Source organism: Macrobrachium nipponense, chromosome 7 (genome assembly GCF_015104395.2).
Source record: "Macrobrachium nipponense isolate FS-2020 chromosome 7, ASM1510439v2, whole genome shotgun sequence".
NCBI classification, from domain to species: domain Eukaryota; kingdom Metazoa; phylum Arthropoda; class Malacostraca; order Decapoda; family Palaemonidae; genus Macrobrachium; species Macrobrachium nipponense.
Genome location: NC_061109.1, coordinates 70,061,971 through 70,089,470, shown reverse-complemented (window position 1 = coordinate 70,089,470; position 27,500 = coordinate 70,061,971).

The window sequence follows — 27,500 nt, the reverse complement described above, 5'->3', positions numbered from 1 at the left end:
TGCTGGTTAAGCGCATTCGTTCATGCACAAACAACTGGAATCATATGAAATGAAGCGAATCAAACATTGCATTGATATTAAGGAAGAAAAGTTGTTCGTTTCTTCCTCAGCATTCACTAGTAGGTGTGGCAATCTACAGTGAGTTACCGGAGCATAATCCGTAAACAGGATAAGCTATATGAATTCATTTAATTTTTGTATACTTTGATAACTATTTGTGAGTAATAACCTTACTTTTTACGTCTAAAAGGCTTATGCCTAAATTCAAATGCTGTTACACTCCAAAAGATTTGCAAAGAACACTTTCCCATTAAATTCATTTTATTCCACAAAATTGGCATAACCCTTTTTTCGCATCTTGTAAACATGTACCTAGATGAAATGATTTCAGTAGCCCCGAAAAGCTTTTCAATTCACTCCCTTCCATTCAGTGCGTTTCCTGAAACAGTATTGATTGAATTCCAAACTCTGACTTTCCACTAGAGAACCAGGTAAGCTAAAAGAACCCCGAGAAGGAAAGCTTTCAGCGTCACTACCCATCTGCAACAGCTGTTCTAATCCACCGCCATTCAGGTACACACGAGGTCAGGGTCACATTTCCTTTGCATCGATACCGATTTGGAGGTTGGCCTCCCTGAGCCTCGGCTTCAATGTAAGGATGCCAGCAATTCGATTCACAATGTATGCGACTCTATCCCCATAATCTGACTTTGTTTGAGGACTGGAGAGAGAGAGAGAGAGAGAGAGAGAGAGAGAGAAGACAGAGATGAGAGAGAGACAGACAGACAGAGAGAGAGAGAAAGAAAGAGAGAGAGAGAGAGAGAGAGAGAGAGAGAGAGATTCGACATTAACGTTCTAGCTTTTGTAAAGATTGGAGAGAGAGAGAGAGAGAGAGAGAGAGAGAGAGAGAGAGAGAGAGAGAGAGAGAGAGGGTAACATCCACGACTTTTTGACTTCTGGAAAAACGTGCAGATAGGAACATAAATCTCTCTCTTTACGGCCAGGGAATCTGGGCATAATGCCAAGGCCTGATAAGACTGCTGCATCACTCGCAGTGTCAGTCTTCCCAAAAGGAAGATTACCCGATATTTGGTTTGGTTTTCTTTCAGTGCCTGAAAGTCTCAACCAGGACCTTCAAGGGAAGGCCTGAGTTGAATATAGAATTTAGGCCAAAGGCCAAGCATTGGAACCTATGAGGTCATTCAGCGCTGAAATGGAAATTGACAGAAAAAGGTTTGATAGGTGTAACAGAAGGAAAATCTCGCAGCTGCATTAAGAATCAACTGTTAGGGGAGACTGGAAAGTCATATGAAGAAAGAATATGAAAGGAGGTACCGTAAAATGAACGAAAGGGGTTGCAGCTAGGGGCCGATGTCACGCTGGAAAGAACCTTAAGTAATGCCTACAGTGCACCGCATGAGATGCACTGACGGTACTATCCACCTACGGGGCAAGGAAGGCGGGTAACACCAGTTAATTAACACAAAGACTCTGGCACGAAAAATAGTTAAAACTTAAGAGAACGGAAACGTTAATTATTAGGAAAAACTAAAGTAATTCTAAATAACTTTTATAAGATACTGATACTGCAATGTTACGATTAGATTTAAAACAATTGGGGCAAAATAAATTGCGCATGAAATTTTTTTATTATTTTCTCTACTACAAACTTTCACACAAACAAAACACACACAATAATTTTTCGTGTCAACCAAGTGGAACGTAGACACAGACTATCTTATCTTACAATAAAAACGATCACACACAATAAGAAAAAACTAAACTATTATTATCACGTCCCACTGTCGAGGAATCATTAGTTTTTTTTTTATTTCACTTATTTTCCCGTCTGAGAATTAAGCGTTTCAATCTTTTTTTAATTGATTTGCAAAGCATTATCATTTATTTTACACTAATTTTCCCTTCTGAGATTTAAGCGTTGATTAGATCAAATCCATTCTGGCCTCGTTATTTACCAAAATGAAAATGGTAGAATAATATTCCTAAAAGCAAACGTTTGCATGCATTGACCACATCTTCTGCTTGATGGGAAACCTGGCAACGATAACTCAACTCCCCTGAATACCAGATTCGCGTCAAGAAACTTTAACTTAACTTTTAATGGAACCAGCCGTTTTCCGCTACACGATTATGCCAACTGAACGAGCTTCTTTCATATGCAGGTAAGAGCGTTGTGGCTCTTTCTTTTTTTAGAGAAAAGAAGGACGAGTGGAAGATGGCTAACGAAAGCGGGAGAAATATGCGAATAATAAAAAAAATTATAGAATTAATAAGAAAAGAATGATACTGAAATCACTAAACAAAGCAAGAATGTGAAACCGATGTCTTTAGGCAGTGGTCAGAAAGGGTGAAAAAATTTTGGACAAAGAAAATAGAAATATGTTAAATTTGTAAACATGACAGATAAATGAAAAGACCATATATAAGACTAGACTACCAAAACAGACAGGAAGCACAAGAGAGAGAGAAAAATATTGTTCAACTCGTGAGGCCCCAGAAGAGATAATAAAGATCAAAAGAAGAAGAATGAGCAACTTGGCAGACCTATTCCTACAGCGCTGTTCATCATCCTTGTTCAATAAGTCTCCTGAGGTCTGAAGACGTCTCAGTCAGCGAAGGTTTTCGATGCGAGACCGTAGGATCTTCATGGCCCACGTTTTGGCAAGTTACAGCGAAAGGTCAGGAAGAACAATGATGCTTTTAAGGTCAATGTTCTAATGGTACCGTCTCCTCTTAAAAGTCAGCCTTCTCTGATATAACAAGGTCTGGGCACAGGACTTTTTGGATAATGCGTGAGGATCCGGAAATCAAACAGGTACACGAATATTCAACGCAGAATGTTGTCTATTGATTATTATTTTATTATTATTATTATTATTATTATTATTATTATTATTATTATTCTGAAGATGAATCCTATTCATGTGGAACAAGCCTACAGGGGCCATTTGCTTGAAATTCGAGCTTCCAATCAGCAAAGGCCACTTTCATTTTCCCCTTTCACAGTTCTACTTCCTCCGCTTCAATTCCTTATCGTAGAGGCAGGTAATCTCGACTTGCTTTGAACGGAAGCTTCGTATCAACCAAACGAGACACTTCTCTTTTTCGACATTTATCAGAGCCTGTTTCCATAACGCCCCTCGATTAAAAACACGAGTTTCTATTAGGGGGAAATCTTCTTAGTTTTGCAACTGCTAATGATCCATTTATTCTGAAATGCGTCTCGTATATCCAGCCCTTTAAATGAGCAGTTATATTTTCTGTTACGAAGGATATAGCTAATCTGCTTCAAGTGACGCTGCAAGGTTTAAAATTTCTTTCCTTATTACACAACTTTTAGGTCTAGATTTTGTTTTGTTAAGAAGGGACAAATAATGATATAGGTCTACTTTTTGTTTTGTTAATTGTCTAAACAATTAGAGCAATTTCTGGCCAAAACCTCAAAAAAAAAATTTTCATTCAACTTCGTTCATCATTCTCAGAAATCCTGAAAAATACTGAAAAATCGTCTTTCCTCTCGATTGCAATTCAACGTCTCATCGAATATTAAAAATGAATAAATGAATAAAACCCCCCAAAAAGTAATACACATAAATAAAGGAAACAGGGATCGGGATACATTGGCACCTCGTATGAATACGACACTTTTAAAATTATATAATTCAATTCGCTTTATGACAGAAATAAAAAGCACGGGAAAAGTACATATAAAAACAAATCTAAAAAAAAACGTAGCAGTATATCCTTCTCTGACTGATGTGATTAAATGTTGGTAATCTTGAGGGAATCATTTTGTCATAAATTGCTTTCTGTTTGTGGCGTTGAACTGTACTCATATGTAATTGGAAATGAAACATTTATTGTTTTCATTATTATAATTTTTATTACCTGCATACCGTCACAATTACTCTAATTATTTGCGATTAAAAATGAAATAGCCCAATTTAAATCTGTTATTATTATCATTATATTATCAGTATCACAGACTTCTTACACTAGCTTCCTTACAGTTACAATTACGAATTTGAGAAGAGTAAGGGCCACAAGAGGGGCAAATCAGCAATATAAGAGTAAAAGGTATAGAACTCGAGTAAGACCCTGTTACCTAATGGAGTCTGGGCGTTGCATAATAGTCGCCTTTTCCCTTTATGGCTCTTGCGAAATGGAAGGAAAGAACGAACGAACGAAGGAGCTCTCAACACGCAATCCGACAATTCATTTTTATCATTGCACCAATCGATAGCTTTCTGGGTGGGGGTGGGGTTGGGGGGATTATCTTTTCCGGGAAATTCTTCTACCTCTAGTCAATGAAATTACTTGAACATAACTGAGCGAGTTTATCGTAGCAGGTTTTTTTCGGGGATATTCTATTCATTTATTATTTATTTATTTTGGTGGGGGAGTTCGGTCATTTTAAATGCAAAACAAGGAAGGGCTTTACGTTAGCAAAGGTTTTTCTCAGTTAAGAGTAGGATGGGGGATCAGACGTTGTATACATAAGTAGGAATTATTAGAAGCAAACGCAGACTTTAAACAAGAAAATGAATCACCATCCTTACTATTCTCATCAGATTTCACACCCTCTCTTTCTGACAGTTAATTTTTCCTTAGTCCTTGCTAAGGTAAGGAAATTCGTAGCAGTCTGTGCCTCTTGAAAAAAAGAAAGACAAAAGTTTTTTTTTTTTTTTTTTTTTTTTTTTAATTAGTAGCCAAAAAAAAGGCCTGAGTTTTTAATCTCCCTTCACCCTTACAACGTTAGACTTTCATTCCTGCCCAACGGAAGGAGTTTGTCCTGCCTTTTAGCTCAATAACCGTGACATCACTGTAATTAAAAAAAGGGGGCGTTGACTTTTGCCCCTTTATTCGCTCTCAGAAAACCCTCACTTTTTCAGTCTTTTGACAGGATTGGTCTTTTATCCCCTCTCGTGAGGTAGGGGTGTGTTTATTAGGAAATCCAATAAACGACGCAAGTGCTGAATTAATATAAACGTTTGCTGATACCTTTGTCGTTGTCAAAACATTATATGTATCCCGCAGTAATTATCGGATACCCGTCTATGGGCACTCCAAAATATTATCTTAGCACCTGCAAAACACGGCGTGTATATCAAAGGGAAATTCTATAGGTCTTCTAATACCCTAAAATCAGTTTTAGATAATAAAGAGACAGACAGAGTTGTCACTTACATTACGGAACCAAGAAATAATACAGGCAACCCAACAGAACTCTCGCTCACCCGTAATATCAGCTTGCACGCAAACTCTCGAGCCTAACGTAACTTCAAATATATTAGTGCGTGTAAAAAGGAACCTTGCCAGGATCTGAACATTAATCCTTTCCGAAACTCTGAAACACACGGATTATCCGTCACACAAGCCGTTTATACAGTCGGCTCACAACAACAATGTAACATCGAAGTCTGTAATCATTTGAATACCACTTTAGTAATCCACAAAAAATCAACATATCTTGGATGCCGAAGTTTATAAACATCGCATTCTTACCGTAGCTGAGATAAATCACGCTCAATCAGTCGCGGATGAACCCCTTTTGCAATCTATAAGGAACAAAATCAATAAGGACGTTCAAGAAGAAGAAATTCAGCAGAAATTTTTGAATCTGTTAACTAAATATCATGATGTTTTTTCCACTACGGATGGAACCTTAGGAAAAAACGGATGTCATCGAGCATCAAATAAGGCTCAAGGACAAACAGAAAGTAATCTATGTACCTTCGTACCGACTTCCTATGAAATTTCAGAATGAGATAACAGAGGAAGTAGGTAAAATGTTAAAAGAAGGAGTCATTAGGAAATCAAACAGCCCTTATAATTTTCCGTTAATAGTAGTACCGAAAAAAGATCGAACTTGGCGGATATGCGTAGATTTTCGTCGTTTAAATGAAGAAACAATCCCTGACAGATTCCCAGTACCATGTACCGATGATATCCTATCCTTACTAGGCCAGAATAAATATTTCACAAGCCTAGACTTACTAAAAGGATTTCATCAGATTCCGTTGGAACAAGAGAGTATCCCATACACTGCCTTCAGCACAGCCAGGGACATTATGAATTTTTGCGTATGCCTTTTGGTTTACGTTGTGCTCCTATAACTTTTACTCGTATGATAAACATCGTGTTTGGAGACTTGTTGGGAGATATCCTACATGCCTACATGGATGACTTAGTAATCTTTTCCAACACATTAGAAGAACATTTACGTAAATTGGAGTTAGTGTTACAAAGGTTAAGGCAGCATAATTTAAGGGTAAAGATAAGTAAGTGTGAATTTTTTAAACAGAACTAGTCTATCTAGGTTTCACGGTTTCTAGTGAAGGTCTTAAAGTCGTCCACGATAAGGTGTCGGCTATCCGTAACTTTCCGATACCTACTAACGTCAAGGGAATACAGCAATTTTTAGGATGCAGCGGATACTATCGCCGCTTCATCCGCAATTACTCAATCATAGCCGCTCCCCTAACCGATCTTATAAAAAAGGGGCGTAGATTTCGTATGGTCTGAATTCATCAACAGGCGTTCGATAAATTGAAAGATGAACTGTGTAGTTCTCCTATCTTGAAATTTCCTGACTTCGGTAAGGAATTTTTCATAGCAACAGACGCCTCAGACCTAGGAGTAGGTGGGGTATTGCTTCAACAATATGATAAACAGTTTTTCCCTATAGCTTTTTATTCACGTAAACTGAGACCTTCCGAAAGTAAATATGCAGTAATGAAGCAAGGAAGGGCTCGCTATTGTTAATTCACTCGTGCACTTTAAATTCATAATATACGGTTATCCCGTCAAGGTTCTCACTGATCATAAGCCCCTAACCGACTTCTTTAAAGCTTTTAGTCACAGCCCCAAGCGAACTCGTGGCACATGATCATTCAGGACTTTGGCGCGAGGATCGGGTATTTACCTGGGAAAGCAAATATCATTGCTGACGCATTATCACGCAACCCTCTTCATCTTGTACCGAGCCATTAGCTGAATTAATAGATATCTCAACCTCCACGCCCGTTGTTAAAACCTTATCTGAACAGGAAGATCTGGGCTGGAGTGCTGAACTATTACAGACGGAACAAAGAAAAGATCCGCAAATAGAAAAAATCATCATTGGGTTAAACGGAAATCCGAAGGAAAAAGAATACCTAAAGTATAAGCAGCAGAAATTATATCCTACAGGACAATATCCTGTGTAGATCCGTGACGAGGAAAACCCACAACACACCGCAGTTGAATAACAACCAGGTGGTGGTGCTATCTCACTCATACCCACTGTCTTAAAGTGGTTGCATGAAAATCCACTGCACGGACACCGAGGGTTATACCTTGATGTCACAGAAAGCCAAATCCTTATTTTATTGGCATACGATGCTTACAGATATAAAAAAGCACATAGCAAATTGTCGCACTTGTCAAGAATACAAACAGGGCACGAAGACACCTGTCAGCCTAGGGGCTTACCCCCGTGCCAAATCAACCCTTTGAAAGAGTACATTTAGATTTATTAACAGGATTTTACGAGTCAGACAGAGGAAATAAGCACCTCCTAGTAATTATAGCGCTTTGACTCGATATACAGAACTTATTAGCGCTTAAAACAAAAACCGCGCGTCAGTGCGCTAGGAAGTTTTACGAGTGCTACATTTGTAAACATGGAATTCCACACATCATTATCTCAGACTCGGGCGGGGAGTTCAATAATCATTTCCTTAACTCCTTGTGCGAATTCCTTTGTATAAAGAAAATCATACCATGATCTATCACCCAGAGTCTAATGGGCTAGTGGAAAGGGCAAATCGTAAGGGTTTTTAAACATTTTAAGGGTCACCTTAGGGGGGGCAGATCCCAACTGGGACATTGCCATACCTGCGGTACTAAGCACACTTAATCACTCGTATCATGTGTCTATTAAAATGACACCGCACGAGGCACTGTACGGTATCCCGGCCCGAAACGCCTTTCCACATCTTAAAGCCTACAACTAATTTATCAAATCCTCTAAAGGATGTTATGGATGCAAGCATAAGTCGATATAATATATTCGTAAGAATTTTAGAAGAAGCACAGATCATAATGAAAAAAATCATGATAAAATAGCTAAGCCAACTAGAACATATGCCGTGGGCGATCAGGTATACATACAAGTATACGTACGTAAAGGTTTAAATTATAAACTGACACCTAAGTTTGAAGGCCCGTTTAACATTTTAGAAAATTTAACGGCCAATAGAGTTAGGGTTCAAAATGTATCCAAACCCACTGATGTGAGAATAGTCCCATTGGCACATATCAGAATCTAAAGAAGGGTAGTTGGAGTGAGGGAAAAAATGGTTGTATTTAATGAAACTTGTATAATAATTTATATATATATATCTATTAATCATATTGTATGTAAACCTATTCTTTTACGCGAGTTATTACATATGTTTTACTCATTGCAGGTTTCAAAAATGAATCTGTTATTGTTAGGAGTGATATTGTGTATTCAGACATCTTTGTTGTATGGAAAGAGCGCTAGGACGAAAGAAATAGAATTTAATCATGGCTCGATTATTGAGAGAATCGATGATGTATTCATCGTGTCAAGTAATATTGTTATCGAAGTAGATATGCATGCTATTTTCTTACCTGAAGATGACGTCCTTAACTTAAAGAATGACCTGATGAGGTTTGGTATTTCCCTTAAGGAAATGCACGAACGTAATTTTCCTGCTAACTCAGAGATTTCACTAGCTCAAACACTAAGCGTCGCGGAAATGTTGTCTTATGACATACAAAATAAAACCGCCGAGGCAGAAGAACTCGCTCGTGACCTGCTGATGTGGTCTGTGCGGCACAATACTCTTGAACGCCGCAACCCGCTTATTCTAGCTGGACTAAACATCTTAGGATCAGTTGCGAATCTAGGCTTAGGAATCTCAAATCGTCTCAAGATAAATAATAACAAATAAAAGAATTGAGTTTTTTGCAACACAAAACAGAACTGGCCTTATCTGAACTTCGCAGCCAGTTATCTTCGATCAATCAAATAATGAATATCGTTAATGAACATTCAAATAATATAACGATCAGGTCATGGAAGTTCAACATTTGCTGGCTACTTTAGCTTACTATAGTTCGAAAATAGATCATATCCGTGTGAAAATATCACATTTTATTGAAAAGTCAAAAGATTACGTAGAAGCAGGAATTACGTTAGCAACAAAGGGTGTGTTATCTCCTCACCCTCATGCCTATTAAAGATCTGACGTTAACTTTGGAAAACGGACGGGAGAAGCTAGGTTATATTCCTTTATTAGATGCCCATAAAGTAGAATTCTATTATAGCCTAATATCAGTCAGCGTAGAAAATTATAGAATTATGATCACAATTCCTTTTGATTCTTCCGATGCTTGGCAATCATACAAAATAGCACCGTTTCCTACTTTTATGACGAATAACTCAAATCCAGTAATATCCAATTTAACGGGGCATGTACTGATTTCTTCTGATAAGAAATCATTTACAGTCATTAAAGACTTAGATAAACTCACTCACTGTTCAGGAGCCATGAATAATAAAATTTGTACAGCTGACTCTTTTGAATTCTATCCTATATCAACGGATTCATGTGAGTTAGACATAGTGCTAAACGGCTCTCTCTCTCATACAAGCGAAGGTTGTCTTGGGAAACTTTATCCCTTTTACGGTAATAAATTCAATTACAGGATGAATAATGGTTCTTGGATCCGTTATGATAAGGCCGGATTCGACGTCGTGTGTCCGGACAGTACCACCGCCCATGCCCCTATCTTCGTAGCAGCCGATGGTTGTACGGGGACAGCTACAAACTATACCGTCAGAGGGGTCAACACGATAATACGTGAGAAGGCGTATTTCGCGAACTACACGTGGGCTTCCACAATCGTCCCATCACTACCTCTCCCATACAACGCGCGAGTAGCTCATCGTCTGACGCAACTGGCTGAGATGACCCACGCGTCATCGACTTATGCAGGTGGGAGAAAATCTTCGCTACTACATTCTGCTAGCCGTGTTCAGCGTGACGGCCATATTGGTTATCGCCGTCAACATCTTTGCTTGGCGTAGGCTGAGGCGTAAACAGAAGGATCTCCAAGGGAACGTACTGGCCCGTCTAGATGACGTACCCGTTAAACTCAAGTCGTTTGCGTTTAGGGCCGCCTGAACTTGGCCACTTCAGTTCGTGCCTAGGGAATTGTCTGGAATTGTGTTGTGTGTGAAAAGCGGTCCGTATGCTGGCAAAAATGTAGGACACGAATGACTCACGCCTTTGCATTTGAACAGTTAAAGTATCTCCAGGGCGCCTAATAAAGCATTATAGCCCAATATTATACATTAATATATTCCTAAAGGTATTTTTCGGGCACCTAATAAAATATCAGCCCTATATATTGAATTTCTGCAGAATTACATTGTTATACTATTATACAATTATATTTATCTATTACAAAGGGTGTCAAGTACTCTTTAACAATTATCCATGATCATGCTATAATCATTATTTAGTAACCATTATTCTTAATCAGGTTACCGGTTATCATATTAATCATGTATACATGTTTTGATTTTTACCTTTTTATTATTTTTTGGGTACATAATCATTATTATTACCAAACATGGATCTATATTTTCCATGCATTTATCTTTGTTTATGAATATGTCAACAAGGGTATGTAACAGAACCTTTTTATGCATTTAATCACTTATTATGTTATACCTAGACGTATGTTACGAGCACGCTCCTATGAACAATGTTTAAAGTAATTTTTTTTGTTATTCAAGGCTTGAATAGGTAGCAGTCCGAGCCTAATGTAATAATTACATATATATTAAATTTACAAGATCTGTAAATATAAACCAATGACCTGGGGTCATGGCATTAGGAGGGTTCTACGTGACCAAAGCAGACCTAGATTACGCTATGCGCTGTCTGCAGTAGCCTGATCTAGCTCTAAGCTTTGTCAACATTTTTATGTTTATGATAACTTTGCACAACAACTTCCATGGGAAGCGGTTGACCTGTTAACCTACGCCGGAAACTTGTAATTTAACCAGATCCGCCCGGTACGGACTACGTATGTGTTTTTATATGAATTGCTTAGATAGCTAATGTTCCGCTATCGACGCGATGCTTTAGAATGGCAGTTCCACGCCAACGATCAAACATATCGGTCGTCCGACCGAGCTGCATCTCCTAGTATGGAGTTACAGAATAAAGTTGTTATCTTGTCAACTTGCCTGTTTGAATCATCTCCTCTAGTCAAGGAAGAACCTCTCTACTAAGATATCCAAGGGAGATGAGAGGAACCAAAAATTACTTACGAATGACAGTCGTAAGGAGAACACAAAAAAGTCTATCGCCAAGCGATAAGACTTAGATAATGAGGCGATAATAACGATTTGTCCAAATCACTTGTGAATATTATATACACATGTATATATAATATATATATACATATATACACAAATATATATATATATATATATATATATATATATATATATATATATATATATGTGTGTGTGTGCGTGTGCGCGTGGGCGTGTGCGCGCGTGAGCACGTTTGTCCGTGTGTTTAAGAGTGTGTATGTATGTCTATGTGTATATGTTTTTTTGTATCTCTGAGTAATTTATACACACACACACATAACTTTACTTGCCTATACACACACACACACACACACACACACACACACACACACACACACATATATATATATATATATATATATATATATATATATATATATATTTATATATGGAGTGGAGAGAGAGAGAGAGAGATGAGAGTAGAGAGAGAGAGAGAGAGAGAGAGAGACTGATATCACGGAAAAGAAAATTGTCTTTTTATCTACCGGAAACGAAGAAGAAGAGCTACATAAATCTCCTAAATTGTCCAAATAAATCTTGATATTGTAACAACGCTTGAAATTATATCCAGCTTCATTCTTCTCAAAAGCAGATTAGCCAAGATCGGGCTGTGTGTGTTTCTGCCACTCTGAGGGGAATATTTCGTACTGGAGTTTCATGGAAAACCACTGAAAAACGAACCGGATTTCTCGAATGTGTTGCCTCAATTCTTCGCTAAAATATTTATAGTTAAAGGTGACGCTTTAAACAAAAACGGTTGAAACTTTTAAACAGGTTTGCTCCGTCATTTTCTGTAATTATTGTAACAAATACAATTGATGTAAAACATCAGTAATCAAAAATAACAAACCCTTACTAAGGTAAACTACATATAAAAAGAAGATTCTGATTCTATAATAACGAAGTATATTCAATTCAATCTGATCATAACAGTTTTAGTTTATGAACATGCAATCAAAAGAAGCATTTTCGAATAAGATTCAACATTTCAAAAGGGCGGGAAGGTCCATGAAACAACTGCCTCTGGAAGGCTTCAACACTCAGACAGTTTTTAGTTCAGTATCAGAACATCGAGTAATACCTTCCCCAGTGACTCAGACACGACTAGGAAGGTTGGAATTGAGTCAAACCTAAAACCAGTCAACAGGAAACGGGAATATAATCCCTCCCGTTGAAGAGATGGTCAGCCAAGCAAATATGATGGAATACTATAGCAGATTCACATCAACCGTGCATTTGATGTCTAGGCCCGTCCCTTACGGCGCTCATGATTGGCTCTTGCTAAACCAATCACAGGGCTGGAAACTCTCAGTCTCTATCGAGAGTTCACATAGGCAAGATGTATGTTTCACCTCTCCTGAGAGATAAGTCTTCTTACGACGCTCCTGATTGTCTGTTGATAAGCCAACCACAGAGATGGAAGTTTCCAGCCCTGCGATTGGCTTATCAACAGCCGATCAGGAGCGTCGCAAGGGACGGGCCTAGACATCAAATGAACAGTTGATGTGATTCTACTATAACTCAGCAGTTCTTTCGTTTACAAAAGGAGGTAGACATGAAATAGACTGAGACTAATAACAACAATTTTCAATATGTTCTCGAGTTCTCTTCAGAGAGAGAGAGAGAGAGAGAGAGAGAGAGAGAGAGAATACAAAAAAAGTAAAACGCTTGAATATATCAGTCGAGTAACCAAGAATGATAACGACAATTCACCAAAGCCCATTAACATAATGATATATAACCCGGACCAGGAACGCTAGATATTCCACACAGAGACGACTAGACTATATAACTCGGAACTTTGAATATTCCAGATGACACCCAGGGGGAGGAGCGCACATGGGCCTTGAAAGTTTGTCTTGAGCCAAAGTTATTCTACAGAATACGGAATGATTTCGTCCGTCCTCAGCACTTGTCTCCTGAAAGGCCGTCAAACCCAGATGGATATACAAGACTAACCTGAGCTTAGTTAGCATTTGGTGTATATTAATATTATTATACATTATTATAGTCAGAAGATGAACACAATTCATATAGAACAAGGCCTCAGGGGTCATTGACTTGAAATTTAGGCTTCCAAAGAAAATGGTGTTCATTAGAAAGAAGTAACAGAAGTTAAAAATGTAAGAAATGTGTGCATGTACATGTAACCATCATATGAATTTACAAGTTCTTATAACTGTATCAGTTCTCGCTCAAATAATTTAGAAAGCCTCCGTAGTATCAACAAAGGTCTTCAGAAAGGAGTAAACTGTCACAAAAATACATAAAAAAAGAGAAAGTCTTTTGCAATACAATGACGAGAAAATCCTTTGTAAAATCAGAAGAAAGTCCTTTATGAAATCAGAAGAAGGTCCTTTGTAAAATAAAGAGAAAGTCCTTTATAAATTCAGTCCTTTGCAAAATATCGTGTGTCTAGAGCCCTTGTTTCGGTAACTCGCTTCGTGTCTCCGGCGTCCTTGATCCGTTCCGGAACCTTTGACGGAGGCGTCTCTCTTTGTGTAACACCCAGTTCAACACCTTCTGGCCAGTGTTCGCCCTTCTTGGGAAGCTACATTAACAGTTTAACAGTTCTTGGTTAATCGTTCATGGTCTCTCATAAGTCTCCAGACGGTTGTGAAGGTTTGTGATACTTTATGGATTTTCTTGTGAATTTGTTCCAGATTGCATATATTCTTATCTTTATTCAGTGTCTGAAAACTGTTAGTGAAATGATTTGCATAAATTCACATAATCTTCATCAAAGTTGTTTTCCCATTTCCTAAAATGATTGTAATGTGTTTTTTCTCAGCAAGGGGGCGGGGGGGTGGGGGCGGGCGATGTTGTAAGGATGTGGTTAATTTTGGCAGTAGATTCCAGCCCTTGAGCTTGTGAAGTTGGTCGCTTCAGGAATGGATTAACGACTGGTAAAGTATTTTTCAGTCAACGTTTTCCGGTGAGTAAACTAAGATTTATTATCTTTTAAACTCCTTTTAGCCAGCTAGTTCTGCCCATGACAGGGGAAGGCTGGCATTCGTGAAAATTACTTATCGGATTAATCACTTAAGGTTATCCAGATATTAGAGTTTAGGCAGATGTATTTTATAGCTCCTGATATTTTCAGTGAGTTAAGTTTTAATGCCGAATTATAATTTAGTTCTGAACGATATTTGTACGGGACATTTTCTACCCAGTTTCATTGTTTTGCAGGCCCTGCGGATGGTAATACATGGTATTCCTGGGTGTCGTGAAGTATACGAATCGGAAAGGAAACGGACGAGTGCTTTTTATCTTGAAGCTCGAACACAGCTGCAACTAGGTTTTAGCAGGATAGATTTAATCGAAAATGAAACGCAAAAGTGCTTTACCATCTTCAAGCTGTGATGCCTCTGAAATCATCTCTAAGCTTAAATTTCTCTGAAATAAGGTCCTAGCATGGTACCTTAAAGTATTTTCATAACGCAATATGGAATCGGCTTTATTTGATAAGCTTTCATTGAGATTTTTGTCACTGAACGTTAAACAAAAAGAGAAGACAGTGATTTTGTTTCTTGAATTACATAAACCATACTGATGTTGAATATCTTGATCAATCTGTTATTCTGATGCAGATTTATCTGGCACAAAACCTTAAAAAAATTTAAGTTTAATATTTAAAGGTTACAAGTATTTCGGAAGTAATCTGTTATACATCAATTATTTGGTGACCAGCTGGTGATGATATTTTAGTCCTGTAATAAACAAATGGTGAGAATTCTGAAGTATTGGTCTGGGTGATAATTCTAAAAGTATAGGTTACTGAATAACTTGGAAATGGTGTGATTTTCTATCCCTTAACAGTAAAAATTACTAAGGATCATAATTTAATCCGTATTGGACCTTCAATGGTACAGCCAGCAACAAAACCGGTGTCGCCCCGCCAAACCTGGCTCGGAGAATTCATGCCCTTCTTTCCCTGAAAGGTGGCCCACGTTCAAACAACCAGTACATAGTTAGAATGTTTCGAATGGGAGGAGGAGGGAAATTACGGTAATCAGGCAAAGAAATGCAATTAGGAATGGAATATATTTGGACAAAGAGATAAGACGAGAGAGAGAGAGAGAGAGTGAGTGAGAGAGAGAGAGAGAGAGAGAGAGAGAGACTGAGCTTTTATTCCTGTTTAGTTATTAATCTAATGGATATATCTGAGACCTTCTGCTTTAAGAAATGTTATCGTATATGTTTTGTAAAATAATTATTATGAAAACTTATCACATCGTATTGTAAATCGTTATATTTTCTATATAAAAAAAGCCTTAAATATTATTGAAACTGACTATTCTTATCAATATTATTCAGACAGAAATGTCCTTCTTTTTCATTATCCTATAGCAGCTGTATTCTCTCTCTCTCTCTCTCTCTCTCTCTCTCTCTCTCTCTCTCCCTTGCACGTTTGACGGCAATGATGCCTCACTGCTGGGGTGTCATCATAGGGCCAAATCTTTGCAATAACAACACTTCTTAGAATTCCTTGAAACAGGTTCCATTTGTAGTTCGTCTTCTGGAGGATCCCTCAAATGAACATTGACAATTTCATCTTGCACAAAATCGGTTTATTGATGATCTTCTAATAGCTTCTTTCTCATTTTGCTTGATCTTCTTTAGTCTCTTAGGAAATCAGAGTTTTTCTTTTTCTATCGATGTTCTTGCTATCCTTCCGTTTGTCTTCTCTTTGGTTTATCTAGCTTTTCTGGAGCTCCTCTCATTTCCAGTTCCCGGACTCCTTGTGTATCCAGTCTTCCTTTATTTCTCGTCTCCTTGTATCTCTTCTCTGCAGAACTTCATACATCCTTTTTCTGTTGTCTCTCAGCCCTTCTGTCAGCCCTCCCCCTCCTCTTCAGTATCTACAGCTAATGCCATCTGAATTTCTTCATAGTACCTATAGGAACGTTCTTTTTTACCTCCCGCCTTCCTGGAGCCTCCTGTCCTCTGTTTTTTCTAAGTGAGCAGTTATGCCGTCTTTGGCAATCTCGGGATTCTTTTTTAACTCCTCCAGAAGTATTCCGTCCTGCACATGCAAAAGTAGCCTATCTTTTCCACTTGCTTCTGAATTTTTTCTTAACGCTCTCTCTCTCTCTCTCTCTCTCTCTCTCTCTCTCTCCTTGCTCTTTTAACGGCATGATGCCTCACTGCTGGGGTGTCATCACAGGGCCAAATCATTGCAGAGGGGTTTTGTTTAGCCAGCAATGAGCGCCTTTCCTCTGCTCATTGGCACTGCTCACCAAAAATAAAAAAAAATACTCTAGTTCTTGAAATATCGCTCCAAATCTGAATTTATATATATTGAGAATTTCTGAATATATATAAATTTAGAATTTACTGACATGGTGTTATTTGCTTTTCCACTTCTTTTTGAACAATAACTTGTTTGTGGACGGTCCTCTGACAGCTTGTACTGTAGTTCTTGAAGTTTGTTATCGCTCCAAATCTGAATTTATATATATTCAGAATTTCTGAATATATATAGATTTAGAATTTACTGACATGGTGTTTTGTGCTTTTCAATTTCTTTTTGAACAATAACTTGTTTGTGGACGGTCCTCTGACAGCTTGTACTATATTGTTTTCACATTTTGGAGGGTTCCATATGTGTACCAGACATTTGGTTCCCTCCAAAAACTTGTTTTTATTCCTTGTTGTGTTTGATGGCAGACTCTCTCGTGGAGGGTGAGGAAAAGAGCTTGAAGCGGAAGGTTGGATCGAGGATCTGCCGGAGGCGCCGACTCGTCTCTTCTCGATTTCGAAGTCTTCCTCCTTCCTTGAAGACAGACGGAGACAGTGTGTTCGTTCGTTTGTCTTCTTTCATGTGTGTCTTGAAGGGTGCATTCCCGTTGAGATTCTTGAGGACTTGGGAAGCCTTTCATCCTCTTGAGTTCCGCTACCTTTAGTTCACACTGGAGTGGATGTTTTTCCTTCGTGAGCTCTTCCACTTCCTTCAGCAGGCGCTAGAACCCGAGCTTGAGGTCTTTCTTCTCGGATTCGCGCTGCCTCGGTCGCGTCATTTTGTTCCTGGATGAGCCTCGCCATACGCAATGCTTATTCAGTCCTGAGCTGCTGGCTTTCTCCTTTTGTCGCAGGAGTTTCTCAGACCTTTGAAGCTGGCAGTTTGCCTTTGCTAACTGCACAGACAAATCCCTCACATAATGCATCATTTTTCTACCCATTTTCCTTTGTGTTGTACTTAATCTGGTGATTTTCTTCTGTGATCTTGAGGATCTTGTTTTCCAGCTGTTGTTTCTCTCTCTTTATCGTTCTCCTTCTTCAGAAACAGTTTCAGCCTCGAGCGAGTGGGCCCTCTCTGTTGCAACACCTCATGAGCGATCTGTCCAAGGCCTTCACAGTAGGATGGTGTCTCGCAAGGCCTCAATTCTCTCGTTCAATTCCTCTTCCTTAGGCTCTTCAGCTCCATCATCAGAGATCTACATCCTCACCAGTGAAAAGGCCGCAACAGCAAACTAGATGACTATTCCTGCGTCAGACTTCTCTCAGTAAATATCTAGACGTGTGGACAACAACGTCCGAACAACAGCTGCTGCCGAGGCCAGACAAGGCCATATTTTCTTCAAGCTGGAATCCATATCTGCAGAGGCCATACCCAGTTTTTACAACACACTCCTCTCTCTCGATTCTTCGTTGAGTTTCTATATATCACGAGATATTTCGATTTGTCAAAATATATCAGTAAGTATTTTGAAAGATTTGGATAAGGTCTTTGGTCTCTTGTTGTTATAAATTGCTGAAATAATCTCTCTCTCTCTCTCTCTTCTCTCTCTCTCTCTCTCTCTCTCTCTCTCTCTCTTTCTTTCTTTCTTTCTTTCTTTGCAGTCACACGCGTAATCTTAGAGTATTAAGGAATAGAGAGAGAGAGAGATGGATTGTATTTTAGCGCAGAAAAACAGTGTATTGGTATATATGTGAAATCACTCCGTTTGGACCAGGAAATCTAATGTTTTTACCATAACATTTTTTCGTGTATAATGCCTTCAATTACGGATTTTTTTTATTATTCTCTCATTATTCTCTCATCTATCTATCTATCTATCTATATATATATATATATATATATATATATATATATATATATATATATATATATATATATATATATATATATGTGTGTGTGTGTGTGTGTGTGTGTGTGTGTTTGTGTATGTGTGTGTATGTGTGTGTACAAATAACTTTTCAGAAATATATATATACAGAAAAGGGATGAGTTTGTCATATTATTCTATGCCATGTAATACTTATAGCAAAAAATATTCATGTACAAACAAGGGTTGAGTTTGTGGTATTTGTTAAACATGTAATTATACAAAAAAATAAATACCATTTGTCAGTATTGCTAAAATATAATATAATGAAAGTCTATTTCAGAATCTTTACTCTCTCTCTTTTGTCCTTCTACAGTTACATCTTTTCAAAAGAACCAGGAAAAATCTGAATATGTTTGGTAACTCATAAGATATCACTATACCCCCTCCAACCCCCTTAAGGAGTTTCGTAATTTATGAAGGGCTCCTAATTGGTTGCTGCAATATGTGTGATCCACAGTTTGGCTTTTTATCCCTTCTGCAGTTTCTAACCCAAGTAAGGTAGTGGTCTTGCTCTTTGTTCTTGTCGGGAAATCTTAAACACAAATTTCACAAAAATTATTTCTGAATCTCACATGTCTCATTTATCAACGACAGGCTTCCTGCACTGACCTGCAGACATTTTTAAGGTATATTTGGGGCTACTCACAGATCTTATAAAAGAAACTATTCATTTAATTACAGTATAAATTTAATTACAATCTGCATGAATTCATATTCATACAGCTGTGATTCAGGGGAGAGGACACTGTATGTACTTTACAGAACTAAATCAAGGTATCTGAACCATGACATAAAAGCTTTTTGGACATTTTCAAGTACAATTATTTACATTGTACACTCTCAGGTAGGCTAGCTTGTAAGAATTACTTAACTTTCATAACTAGCTAAGACTTGAGCTGTGGAGAGGGACAAATGAAAACAATAAACTATTCCTGAAGGTTACCAAGTTAGGCTACTATTGCTAAGCTAAGGCTAGGCTATGGTAGGCTACCTTTAGTTATTTGATGATCAACTCTGGTAGACTAGTTAGTTGGTAAAGTTTACTTGCAGACCAGCTAGTTTGTTAAGTTCACTTGTGGCCCAGCTAGTTGGTTAAATTAACTTGTAGATGAGGTAGTTGGTACAGTTTACATTAAAACTATAATGTAGTATGAATTTGAAGTATTCTTTTAGGGTAAAAATGATAATGGTAAAATTGAAGAATACCTTACTACCTTTTAGTGTTCTGGCAGATCAACTTCAGTTGATACTTGGGGGTTTAAGAACTTACTGATACCATGGTAAATAACAGCATAACACTTCGTTAAGACTTAAAACTGCAGCAGGCCTAGGGTCAGGCCTCGAGATACAATGTATACAAAGACCTGAATACAAAACTAGAAATATAGTCCTAAACTATAGTAACTGGGATGATAAAATGAAGAATTTGAATTTTATTGCTTATAACACTCATATTTTTAATAAGCCCCATTCTATTTTTTTGAATTATTGATTTTGGATATCAATTATGCACTTTACAGTGCCATTTTACAAATGTCTATTTTGAAATAAACTATGGGCTTTTTATTTTGTTTTCTTTGTCACCCATATTATTTTAATTATTACCAATCAAATGCAGTCACATTTAATGTGTTTTTAAATATGTCAATGGACGGCAGTATAGATGGGCAATTTCCCAGTGGTAGCTTACCCAGTGGCAATAGTCCTAGTGACGTGTGATATATATATATATATATATATATATATATAATATATATATATATATATATATATACTTATATATATATAGATATATATGATATATATATATATGTATATATATATATATTATATATATAATATATATATATATACATATATAGATATATATATATATATATATAGATATAATATATATATATATATATATATAGATATATATATATATGTGAGTGTGTGTGTGTATATTTTATGAACATATATATGTGTATATATACATACACATATACAATTATATATATATATATATATATATATATATATATATATATATATATATATATATATATGTCCTGATCACATATATATATTATATATATATATATATATATATATATATATATATATATATATATATATATATATTCAGTTGTATGCATTAAGCTACAAATGTCCTTTAATATATAATTCGCTCTACTTCAGAATTAATATATTTTCGTATATGTTAACTGAAAAGGAATTTTCAGTTGGTAATAATTTCGTTGGCTCCAGGGCGCGAACCTACGTAGGAAACCAGAAATCAGGACGTCCAGTGAAGTGCCTTTAACCACACAGCTACCGCGAGAGGATATAAGTTAATGCCGCCTCTCAACCCCAAATCCCTGTCGGGCTCAGGTATTCGTTGTTTTGGAGTCGGTATCAACCCTCCTCGACCTTGACAACTCCAACACAATGAATCCCTAGGCGCGACAGGGATTTGTAGGTGAGAGGCGGCGTTAACTCATATCCTCTCGTGGTAGGTGTGGTTAAAGACGCTTCACTGTACGTCCTGATTTCTGGGTTCCAAGGTTTGCGCTCGGGAGCCGACGAAATTATTATCAACTAAGAATTACCCATCAGTTAACATATATTACATATGACTGAGACGTGAACGATCTGCCCAGGTCTAAAGACTGTCACCCAGTAATTTGAGACACTAAATAATATGGTAATAGTATACGGTTTTGCAACACCTGCATCCTTTATACCCTACCATCATTATATTAATGCACCAATTCACACATTCACTTCATTTCATTTCATTTCACATAATTTATTTTCATCAAGAGTTTCAGAAACAATATAATAAATATAATATAATATGAGAAATATAGAAAATAAGAATACTTTCTATAAATAGCCTAGATGGTTGCAAGGGGCGGAGCCAAGTGGCACATCACACTCAAATTCTGGTAACTCTACTAAGTTATGCCATAAATACAAATCCTGTAGTACTAGAGTAGCATATCCAATAATGTGTTCTTAGCATAGATTAATTAATAAAATAATACCTGTGCAAAATTGATGCATTGATGGCTCACACAACCCACGGCTATAAAACCTGGTGTGTAACATCTTTGTGACTAGATTCGCATATTATTGGTAATACAGGTAAGTATAGTCCAGTCAATCTAGAGCAAAAAAAGATGCAGCCAAGCACAAGTTGGTAGAGTAGGGATTTACGGTTTCGTGATCCTTGGCCACATCCAAATAACATGAAACTTTTACCATTATCTAAATAGTTTATGCAGGTGATTTAAAATGGAAGACAGAACGACAGAGAGAGAGAGAGAGAGAGAGAGAGAGAGAGAGTTACATTTAAGTAACATTAGAATAAGTGTTTCCTTTATGTGGATTCTAATGAAGAAAAAAACAAGTTTTTTTTTATGTCTAATTGCATATTTGTTTTGTTTCATTTCCGCTATTTCGAGAAGATTTGGGAAATTGCCTGTTTTATACAGAAGTACCAAAGGACTGTTTTGCAGAGGGAGGGATCTGCTGAACCAGACCATTCCAGAAAGTCGCAACCCCTATATAAGAAGAAGAAAGTGCTCGTGACGGGGAGAAAGAGACGGACACTAGAGGTGTTAGTAAGGGAGGAAAAGGTGCAAGAGATTATGGTTACACAATTCTGTGTGAGTTGGTGTTACGAGTATTTACGCGAGTTATATATTTGATGTAGCAATAAAAGGTGATTTCAATAGAAATAGGCCTGTAGTGATGTTAATCAGGTAAAGTTTAATCCTGGTTTCTGTGCAAATACACTATTCGTGAGTAGTAAGCCGGCCAGGTTGGAGCTGTACTATGAAGACAGTCTGGTTTAAACTTAGGCCTCACTTTATAGCCTAAGCAAGGTTGTTTTATCACTTGCCTGTTATTAACATTATTTGAGTGAGGAAAATTAGTGGCAGGTTTATGAGTTTTCCTACAATTACCTGTACGTAGGGTAGCTTGCACCTACCAGTAATCCCTAGTCTCTGTTCTCCATAGCTAGCCAGGATAGGGCTATCAGTAAGTCCCTAGTCTGTTCTCCATAGCTAGCTAGGATAGGGCTATCAGTAAGTCCCTAGTCTGTTCTCCATAGCTAGCCAGGATAGGGTTATCAGTAAGTCCCTAGTCTGTTCTCCATAGCTAGCCAGGATAGGGCTATCAGTAAGTCCCGAGTCTGTTTTCCTTAGCTAGGCTGGATAGGACTATCAGTAAGTCCCTAGTCTGTTCCCATAGCTAGCCAGGATAGGGCTATCAGTAAGCCCCTAGTCTGTTTTCCTTAGCTAGTCTGGGTAGGGCCTCAGTAAGTCCCTAGTCCGTTTTCCTTGGCTGGTCTGGAAAGGGCTATCAGTAAGTCCCTAGTCTGTTTTCCTTAGCTAGTCTGGATAGGGCTATCAGTAAGTCCCTAGTCTGTTTTCCTTAGCTAGTCTGGATAGGGCTATCAGTAGTCCCTAGTCTGTTCTCCATAGCTAGCCAGGATAGGGCTATCCATAAGTGAAGTGCATTACTCTCATGCTAGTCATGTTTGGTACACATTTTTTTTTTAGAAAATATTTAACTGTTAACCAAGTTGGGTATTTCAGTGGTCAAGTTAGAGCTTGACTTGCTCCCTACAAGCTAGCTGGAGTAAATGTTGATTATGGGAATAGGCATAAACTCACAAGGTTAAATTAGGTACGCAATATCTATATGCAGGCTTTGTAGGAATTAGGCTAGTGCTGGCGCCCTGAAACTATTCGGTCATTATTAATGGAGTACGTAGTTACGTTTCTGTCTGTTACATATTTAAATGGCTGAGTTCACATTAGTCACCCATGATTGTAATTGGTAACTAAAGATACTATGTTTACTACTGTACTAATCATATATAAGGAATATAAAGTTAATTTGTTTGGCTGTACTGTTATACTAAGGAGGTTGCAATTTAACTTTAATGTACTTTTTGATTCTTTGGAAATACAAATGTTTTTTTTTATATTGTAAATATATATAATACTGTTAAACTATTGCTGTTGGTATTAAATCCATCTCTCTCCTCTCTCTCTCTCTCTCTCTCTCTCTCTCCATAAACTGTATGCATTTCTTTCGTTACCGGTCCTCGTATTCTCTCTCCTCTTCTCTTTTCCCTCTATCTCCTCATCTCTCTCTCTCTCTTCTCTCTCTCTCTCTTCTCTCTCTCTCTCTCTCCTCTCTCTCTCTATTTTTCTCTTCTCTTCTCTTCTCTCTCTCTCTCTCTCTCTCTCTCTTTATTTTTCTCTTCTCTTCTCTTCTCTTCTCTTCTCTTCTCTTCTGTGTGTGTGTGCGTCTTTGTCTATATATTTGATTCGGTATTGTATTTCTCTGCCTGAATACCATAATTTCCCTCCTCCTCCCATTCGAACCATTCTACCTATGTACTGGTTGTTTGAACGAAGGCCACCTTTCAGGGCAATAAGGGCATGATTTGAAACGGAAGAAATTGCTTTAATTCGGTTAAAGATGTCAGCCGAATACTTAAAAATCATACTTGACATATTCCCTTAACTGTTAACTAGTCAAATAGTTCTGCTGATAAATAAGGGTTTGGTAGCTCTGGAGGAAACTTGATATTCACCGTGTAACTCAAGGGAGTACCAAAGTATGGCATCGGTAACGAATTGGTAAATAGTTTATATAAGTAATTTATCCCAATCATATGGTGTTAAGATACTTTTGTAAAGGTTAAGAACCTATATTTAATATTTAATACTGCAGATGTGAAACGGCCCATCGGTTAGCTATAGAGGAGATTCTGAATAAGTTGTTAGTGAAATTCATCAAGGCAAGAAATTAAATTCTCATAAGATGAAACATTAAAAAATATAGCGAACGTGTTAATTTTTACACGACTGAGTCCGTGAAATACTGAGTATTTGATTTGATTTTGATTTATATAGATTTTTGTCATTATGCCAAGCAATGGGACAACTAAGGCCATTCAGTGCCGAAACGTTGACAGTAAAAGGTTATAAATGTGTAACGGGAGGAAAACCTCGCAGTTGTACTATGAAACAGTTGTTCTCTAATCCCCACTCCTTCAGTCCATCTATACAACAGAACTTAAAAAAAATTAAAATCCCTCACCTGTTCAACGTTCTAATTTCCTATAGCAAATTCTGACACCGTTTGCATTCATCTACACAAACGACCCCAATCCCGTAAAAATCTACACAGATGGCTCCAGGTCACCGTAAAAGAGACTGGGGCTGCTGTCCTCTTCCCACCAAACATTTCCAAGTACTATTGCAACCTGTAGCAAGCATACTCGTTTTATTTGCCCTAAAACAACTTCTAATCTACCTCTGGTCCACCCTCTGTATTCCCAGACCCTGCTAATTCTTTACCCTTCATCCAATCTATTGACTACTTCCATCCTGTAGTCCTTGACATTTTAAGTTTAGCAAAAATAAATAGTTTGCTTCTGCTGGATCCCGAGCAATGAGCAAGTGGACTTCGGGCCGCTCTGAAGCTTTGTCGATGTACTACACATTTGGAAACCATCCCACATTCAGAATACTTCCCTTTCTTATTAGATCGCTGACAGTCTTTCTGATCCGGTATCTCAAATAACAAGCTCTGTACAGTCAAACCTACCATACTACCACGGTTAAACCCATCCCACAAGAATAGCCGATGGGAAACGGCTGTTGCCCGACTACCATTGGCCAATCAAGCCTCACACCCTTCCATCTTACGAATGGATCCCCTCCAACCATGTGTCCAACTTGTATCGCTCTTTCCATATCTCGTGTAATCCTTCCCTGTCCCCAGCACACAGCCGCACACAACAGCCTTGTCCAGCCAACCAAAGGTCTAAGCTAAAGCCTACCCTCTCCTGCGTCCAACTCGCCTTTTTGATATTTCACCGAAACGGAACATTTCTCCATAGACGTGTAATCTACTTCCTTCAACAAATAAATTTTTATCTAATATAATTCCGACCAAACTGTATCTATAATCAGCATAACATAGCACCATATGGACTCCAGTGCCTGATGCTTGACTGATATTAATTCAAATCAATACGAGGAAATGTCTATATTTCTGAAAATAAAATTAAGACACCTTTTTCCTCGAATAAGAATATTTTCACTTCAACAGACAAACCGCCTAATTATGATATCTGGAAAATGATTAATATTCTTGGCGGGTTTACATTGAAATATAAATTTTGGTTTATTTCAAACGGAAAGCAATATTACAATAGGAATTGTCAAAAAATACCCTAGAAAATTGTTAATTTCAAACTATGACGTTCGTTTCTCTCTGAATGTTAATAGACAATCGGATGTCACAAACACTATATATGCTCACCACTGCAGTTCGTTTTTTGTTCGTAATATCAGAAGATCTATGGCTAGACTTTGTTCCCTCTTGGACTGAAATCGTCCCTTCGTCTATGGGTTGGTAAAGAGCGTTCTCAGTCACCTGTTTCTGTTGCAACTTCTGTTGCGTCATTAAAACTACATTTTTTTAAAAGAACGTTTCAGGTTACCTGACAGGAGAATTAATAATTAATTCATTACATAGCACAGCCACATGAGAAACATGGTCTGCGCATTTACCATCTGCCGTCTATGAACGGCGGATGTCAATGGTAGAAAAAACAAGATCGCTTAAGACAAAACTACTGCTATGGAATAACTTCAAAAGTTATACTCATTTAATTTTTTCTTCATAAGTGACTTAGTATACCTATTATTTAGAGCGTGAAAACATATGGCACGAATATGATCCCATCAACACTAAAAACATCTCGTGTCCTTCCAGATGGTTATGTGGAAAAGGAAGACTATAGATGACAGTTTAGCACCAAAATAGAAGCTTTTTTATAATATAGGAGAGTGGCATACGAAAAATTACCGCATCATTCTTGAGTTATCTCTGGAATCGCGTAAGTATGCGTGACATCGTTATTTTTAAAAGCTTTTATTTAGCTTGCTTTTATGTTATTATGTTTGTTTGTCTTGGTCAAATCTTGTAACTCAATTTTCGACCTGTTCCCTTCGTCCGATGGGCTTGAAATTTTCCATGCTTACTCCGTCCCGGTGCAAATACAACCTTACATGATCATTAGGTCAGCAGTGACCTCTAGTGACCATGCAGTGACCTGTCCCAGTATCTGAGATTTATGTGTGTGTATGCGCGTGTATATATATATATATATATATATATAATATATATATATATATATATATATATATATATATATGTATATACACGCGCATACACACACATAAAACCTCAGATACTGGGACAGGTCACTGCATGGTCACTAGAGGTCACTGCTAACCTAATGATCATATAAGTTGTATTTGCCCCGGGACTGAGTAAGCATGGAAAATTTCAAGCCCCATCGGACGAAGAACAGGTCGAAAATTGAGTTACAAGATTTGACCAAGACAAACAAACATAATAACATAAAAGCAAGCTAAATAAAGCTTATAAAAAAATAAACTATGTCACGCATACTTACGCGGATACCAGAGAATAACTCAAGAATGATGCGGTAATTTTTGTATGCCACTCTCCTATATTATGACAAATTTGTGTAATCGCAAAATTTCATTTGCATGGGTGGGGAAGAAATGAATAGAAGCAGTCTTTTAAGATAATACCAATGAAGGGATGGTCATCTGGAATCAGTCCTTTCTCAAATGATGTTTATATATAATACATACATATATATATATATATATATATATATATATATATATATATATATATATATATATATATATATATATATTTTTTAATGAAGTGTAAGATTAATATACAGCTAAGAATAACAAAGTAAAGCAGCCAGGAAACCATACATACAAACAAACATTAAAGAAAGGAAAACGAAATTTGGGCGCCTTCAATACATCATCTGGTGGATCTGTCCAAGCATTTATACGAGGCTATTTCTTAAGTTTATTCGATGATCCCTTTCCCAG